Here is a 6,000-nt window from a genome sequence, read left to right on the forward strand (position 1 = left end):
AAGATTTTTCGTAAATCCGCGGGAATGCGGTCGGGGGTGACAGCTAGTTATAACTCCGTCAGAGTCATCGAGTAGATAGGAAGCCATTTAAATGTCGTAAGTGATACGAAAGAATCAGAAGCAAGTAAACTGTAATTAGCCACAACGTATTGCTTTCCCTCTGAAGGTAATGTCTTGTATTTATTAGAATTAACGGGGTTTTAACAACACGTGTCAAGCGATGGTTACGATAGTTGTTTATATTCAAGTTCTTAAGGCGCAGTTTGTATAAAAGTGCAAACGTACGTACGTAGTAAGTATTAATAAGGGTCCCTTAGGAAGGGATCGATTCAAAGCGATTAATTAAATTTTTGTTCTGTTATAAAATAAAATGAATCTCGTATACTACGTTCTTTAAATACCATTTATCATGAGCACAATATTTAAAACAAAATATTAAGTCTTTTTTGTCTTAATTGATTAATTTATTTATGTAATTTTAGTGTTAAATATAAAATCATATAACATTCTCGTGTCACAATTTTCGATCCCATACTCTTCCGAAACGGCTTGACCGATTCTCATAAATTTTTGTGAGCATATTAAGTAAGTCTGAGAATCGGCCAACATCTATTTTTAATTCCGTGTGGACAGAGTCGCGGGTGATAGCTAGTTAAATCATAAAATCTTAACATCCAATTCGATATCAAGGAAGTTGTCAACACCATAACTGTGCGAAACGAGGAAAGTAAATACTTCTTTTCATCGTACGAGGAAAAATGAGCACGTATAAATTAAGGTGATTTAAGTGTTCAGAGAGATGAAAGCAGTTTTAAGTTATAATAAAAAATAAATACTTTTTAACATTAACTCGAAAAATACATGTATATTTTTGAAATGCGTACTTATATCATACTCCATTAAGATTCACAGTTTATGACATATGACAGTTAAAATGTCGCTAATATTATAAATACCAAAGTTTGGATGTATGGATGATTTTTTTAGAAGATATCTCTACAACGATTCAGCGGATCTTACTGAAATTTGGCGCTGATGTAAAATATATTGGAAGAACACAAACACTACTAAGCTTTTTTAATATTGCGTGGACGGTGTCAGTAGCGACATCTAGTAGGTATAAATACAAATATCGGTGTAAATGATTTCTCAATTATTGAACAAACAAATTGTCTATTTACATGGGCATTAACATAGCAAAACATAAATCCAGTATCGGTTAATACTTCTCCGTAGTGAATGGAATCATTCGACCTTTAATGCAATGGAGTGATTTAACAGCGTCGCGTCGTACGTTAATTATTTAAAAATTAACATCGTAATTAATAAATAGTATTAAAATAAAAATAATGACAATAGATCTACTTCCGCTCGGCTTCTGAAAGGTTAATCAATTTAATTACCGATTAATCTTAATTTAAACCTTGTTTAATATAATTTGGATTGCTTGAACAGATTTTAAATATTTCCATTTGAAATGGGAATAAAATTAACTGTAGTTTTTATCTTCATCTTTCAAAAACTAAGTAACTGTAGGAAACTAGTATAATGCTAAGCATTACATAGAAATTAAATCTAATATCTGTCTTAACCTTTAAAATCTAGTTAAAACACTTGGCCTTCAATATCCATGACGGAAATGTAGTAACACTTTCAGTTTTAATGTTACTACCAAAACGTTGTTTAAAAAGAAAACATCCTGTATCAATTATCAACTAACGTAAGCGACCATTTCCATACGATCAAGTGGTTGAGAGTTCGAATCCCGCCATTCGACTTTAGTCATAAACAATATCCTAGAACAAGCCAAGAGCAATAGTACAAGAAATATTAGCAAACTAGCTGTCGCCCGCGACTCTGAATGGGTCTTAAAAAACTTTACCAGTAGCATATGCATTCTTCCACAAAATGTTCTACATCTCTACCAAATTTCAGCGAGATCAATACAGCTATTCTGGAGATACCTTCTAATAAAAATCAATCATCCAAACATATAGTTTTACTAAAATTTACTAATATTTTTACTAAAAACAAGATATTTTTACTGTGGTTAACATGGTTTATTTCACGTTTGAAATATAATATGATTTTACTATAATCAACTTAATATGACTGTATAGAAATACCTTAAACACAAATAAATATATATACTTAACAAAATTACTTTTTTAATATTCTAAAAAAGGCTTGTGATATTTAATTTTGTCGTTCGGATTTTGTCATTACAGTTACTTTGTAAGCCTTGTTCACTGTATATGGCATTTGAAAAAGGTATGGTGAGGACATAATGATCTGCCGCAGGCCCTAGAGAAGATGGAATTGCTTTATTTTTAAGTCTGATGAATTTATATTTTTATTACCTCTTAAATATTTGATTATCTTACTTTAATATAATATTATAAATATTAAATACTACTAATTATAAACGCGAATGTTTAGATGGATGGATGTTTAAAGGTATCTCCATAACGGCTTACTGGATCTGGCTGAAATACTGCACAGATGTAGAACATAGTCTGGAAGAACACATAGGCTACTACTTAGTTTTATTCCGCTAGTATGGAATGTGATGGCAAAATTATGAAACTCCGACAACAAATACCACATGAAGATATTCCCAAAGTTTAATAAACACTGTGACTTTAATTCATATATAAAGTAAAAACCATATTATGTATAATTATTTATTTTTAATTTATTATTACTGAGTAATTAAAAAAAATATAATAAAAATACAAACTGACGGACATTAATAAAAGAGATTCTTGACAGACTGATAATATTAAAAAATCTAAAGCAGTTGCTTGGAAAAAACCAAAGACAACGATATTTAGTTTAAAATGAGACAGAAAATGAAAGGGAACAACAAGCATTGAATAAATTTTAACATGGTTTTTACTAGTTTTTTTTTGTTTTGAAAGTATGTTATTATAGTTAATTTTGGAATGAGGATGGCTTACATTAAATCCGATTAAATTATCTTTATAATCCAAATCCAAAACCCATGACCTTTGGTTTCACGATACTTCCGCTTAATTGTTCCTTCATTTATATAGTGCATTTAATTTATGAATAGTTTCATACTAGTTGACTTATACGTAATGATTTTCCTTAATCAAGTATGAAAAAAAAAATTGCGTCAGATTCTCGCCTGTTCTTTTGTAAACAACTTCGTTGTTCAAACATACGAATTAATTTATTCATGTTTTACTATTATGAGCTTTAATACAACCAATTGCTCATTACAAGTGAATTCTTGTTTACTTAATACAATGTAGGCGAGTACAACAGAACTCGATAACTATAAATGCGGAATCACCGTTTGACCTACCGTGGTGTCTATTGCTCTTTTTGTTCTCACTATCCACAGAATACCACAGCACAAAAGATCCATGTAAAGCGTTTGTTTACTTAATCACTTTGCACGTGCATTTCATACTCTTGGCACTTTCACTCGTTAAAAGCAGTTCTATTTCGGTTCGAGTTTTAAACCGTTAAAACCGCTTCGAAACCGAAGTCGACCAATCACACTGCCCGCCCGCGTCACACTGGCTGCGCTTGCGCCGAAGCCTTCATAACCCCCACTTACATTATCAAGAATACTTGATTTGCAGTTTTACTCCTTATTTTCATAGCCCTTGAATCGATTTTCGTAATTCAAAACATAACTTACATTAACTTATCAAATTTGTATCTTATCAAAGGGTCTTAAAGGTTCATTTTAGTTACAAAAAGCTCTTCTCGGTAATGAATGTTAAAATGAATCAAAGTCTCGTTCGACCTTACCCTGATGGATATGAGGTGGGTTTGTTTATTTGGACTTAATGTTAAAACTTGTTGGAACTTGTGAAGTTGAACTTTTTATGAAGTTTTCCCTTTAGTCACCAATGTTTGTAAAAGTACTTAGCTGTCTTTGTTAATATTCTAAATGGTTACTTGTAACATCAAGAATGCTTAAACAAACTTCAGGCTGTCGGAGAGTCGGTATAATATAGGATACTACTAATCCATACATCTCGTATCAAACGTCTAGCACACTCTTTTCCTATGCATTTCTTATCTTATTCTTTTCACGCATTCCATCCGTACTTTAATATATAGTACCTGGATAACCGAGCTTTGCTCGTTTTTTTTTATTGTGTTTTTTGGAAATTATAATTAAGTACGAATTACTAATAAAATGATGATAAATATGAATAATATTTTTCGATCTTACCGATATAAAAAAGTTAAGTTTATGTTTAAGTTGATTATCGATAAAACACGAATAAAATGACATTTTCTAAAAATGATTCCTAGCTAAATCGATTAATCTTTTATGAAAATCGTTGGAGACGATTCCGAGATTTCAATTATATATATGTATAAAAGAATTGCTCATTTAAAGATATAAGATATAACCTCCGTCCATGCGACACTAAAAAAATATAATTAGTAGCCTCCATGCCAAATTTTATCGAGATCTGTTCAGCCGTTCTGCGGATACCTTCAAACAAACATCCCTCCATCTAAAACATTCACATTTATAATATTAGTAAGATAGCCATCCAGCATTCAATCTCATTGATATCTTGTTCATTCATAAACAAAGATCAAACTAAAACACTCGGCAAAACTGCTATCTTTTGACGTTACGTTCATTCCTTTTTCACTAAACTATTAGAGAATAGCTGCATACATTTTGTATACGTCACAACAAACACAAGGCATTTTAACGCTTGAGTTCTCTCTACGAGCTTTGTCAGACAAAACTCCTCGATAGTAAAATGTTTTTCTCTTAGCTATTTTACAATTGATTCGGAAATGTCTTTATAATATAACTTATGCCATTATATTTGACGAACAGCGAGATTCATTCAGTCGTTCCGGAGATATCTTCTAACAAACAGCCATCCATATGTACATCTAAACATATATTAGTAAGAGGTATGCCTATGTTTAATCCTTACTGGACTGAATATCTAACCAATGGGAAGAGAAATTGATGAAAATAAAGTTTAAGATAATTTTTCTCACAACATAATATTAAGACACAATAAGGTTTCGAAGTTTTGTTTTGATTTAATGAACTTTGTTAGCGCTGGTATATGAAACAGATATGGTTGGTACGGGCATCTTTAGTTTTTATTTAGACTTATTTTCTTTTAAAAGAGCCAGCTCTAATATAAACGGGGAAAAAAGCTTATAACGAAAAAGTTTATAAGCGATACGTTAGGAATCAGACTTTTATTTTGTTACAACATTTGTTCAAATTAATAGTAAATATAAAACTACCTTTAAAATATGAAATATTTTATTATGTAGTATTTTGTAAAATTTTGTACAAACCTGTTTGTGAAATGCGTTTAAATTAGCTTGTTTTCGAACTAACTAACCCACTAAACAAGTACTCAAATATCGCGGCCAATTACTCACAAAGTATAATTACAGGGAAACAGGAATGAGGAAACAATGTTAGATGTTACTTGTGTTACTTGTTTGTCGCCTTGTTTTAATATTAATTAAAAATTGGACGAGGTTGATTTTAGATATTTTTTTTTATCATTAGTTGCCACAAATTGTGAAGGACGGATTTAGGCGATTGTAAAAGTTTGTATAATATTTTTAATACTGCAAACATACTATCTTTACTAGGAAAATTAGATTAACTAGTTCATTAACATATCATTTTACAAGTATTGCCATGTATTACCGACTCACATAATGCGAAACGTGGATAATTACTATATAACCTCTTTGCCATGCAATAGTCCTATTCAATCTCAGGGATGTGGGTTTATATTATGTATCTTGTTCACTAATTATCTGGCTATATAAGATAATAATTATATTAAATATTACAAGGTCTTCTAATCCACATTTGTTAAACTTAGTGCTATAGGAAAAAAAACAACGGCAAAAATACTTAGGTAAATATTGCTATTTAAGTTTTACAGGAGTTATTTTAAAATAAATAAAATATTTATCTTTGCCATATATTATAAAAAACAACTCACGCGT

At 30.6% G+C, this 6,000-nt stretch overlaps 1 protein-coding gene across 2 annotated transcripts in view; it reads right to left on the bottom strand.

Moving 5' to 3' along the window:
* The window catches only part of Cad96Ca (tyrosine kinase receptor Cad96Ca), a 41,135-nt gene extending 37,598 nt beyond the window's left edge, over positions 1-3,537 (bottom strand). For both annotated transcript variants that reach the window (XM_013316831.1, XM_013316813.1), the window contains exon 1: positions 3,332-3,537. The gene's annotated coding sequence lies outside the window, so the exon portion shown is untranslated. The remainder of the gene's footprint in view (positions 1-3,331) is intronic.
* Positions 3,538-6,000: the final 2,463 nt, after the last annotated feature.

Source organism: Papilio xuthus, unplaced genomic scaffold (assembly GCF_000836235.2).
Source record: "Papilio xuthus unplaced genomic scaffold, Pxut_1.1 DF829129.1, whole genome shotgun sequence".
NCBI lineage: Eukaryota > Metazoa > Arthropoda > Insecta > Lepidoptera > Papilionidae > Papilio > Papilio xuthus.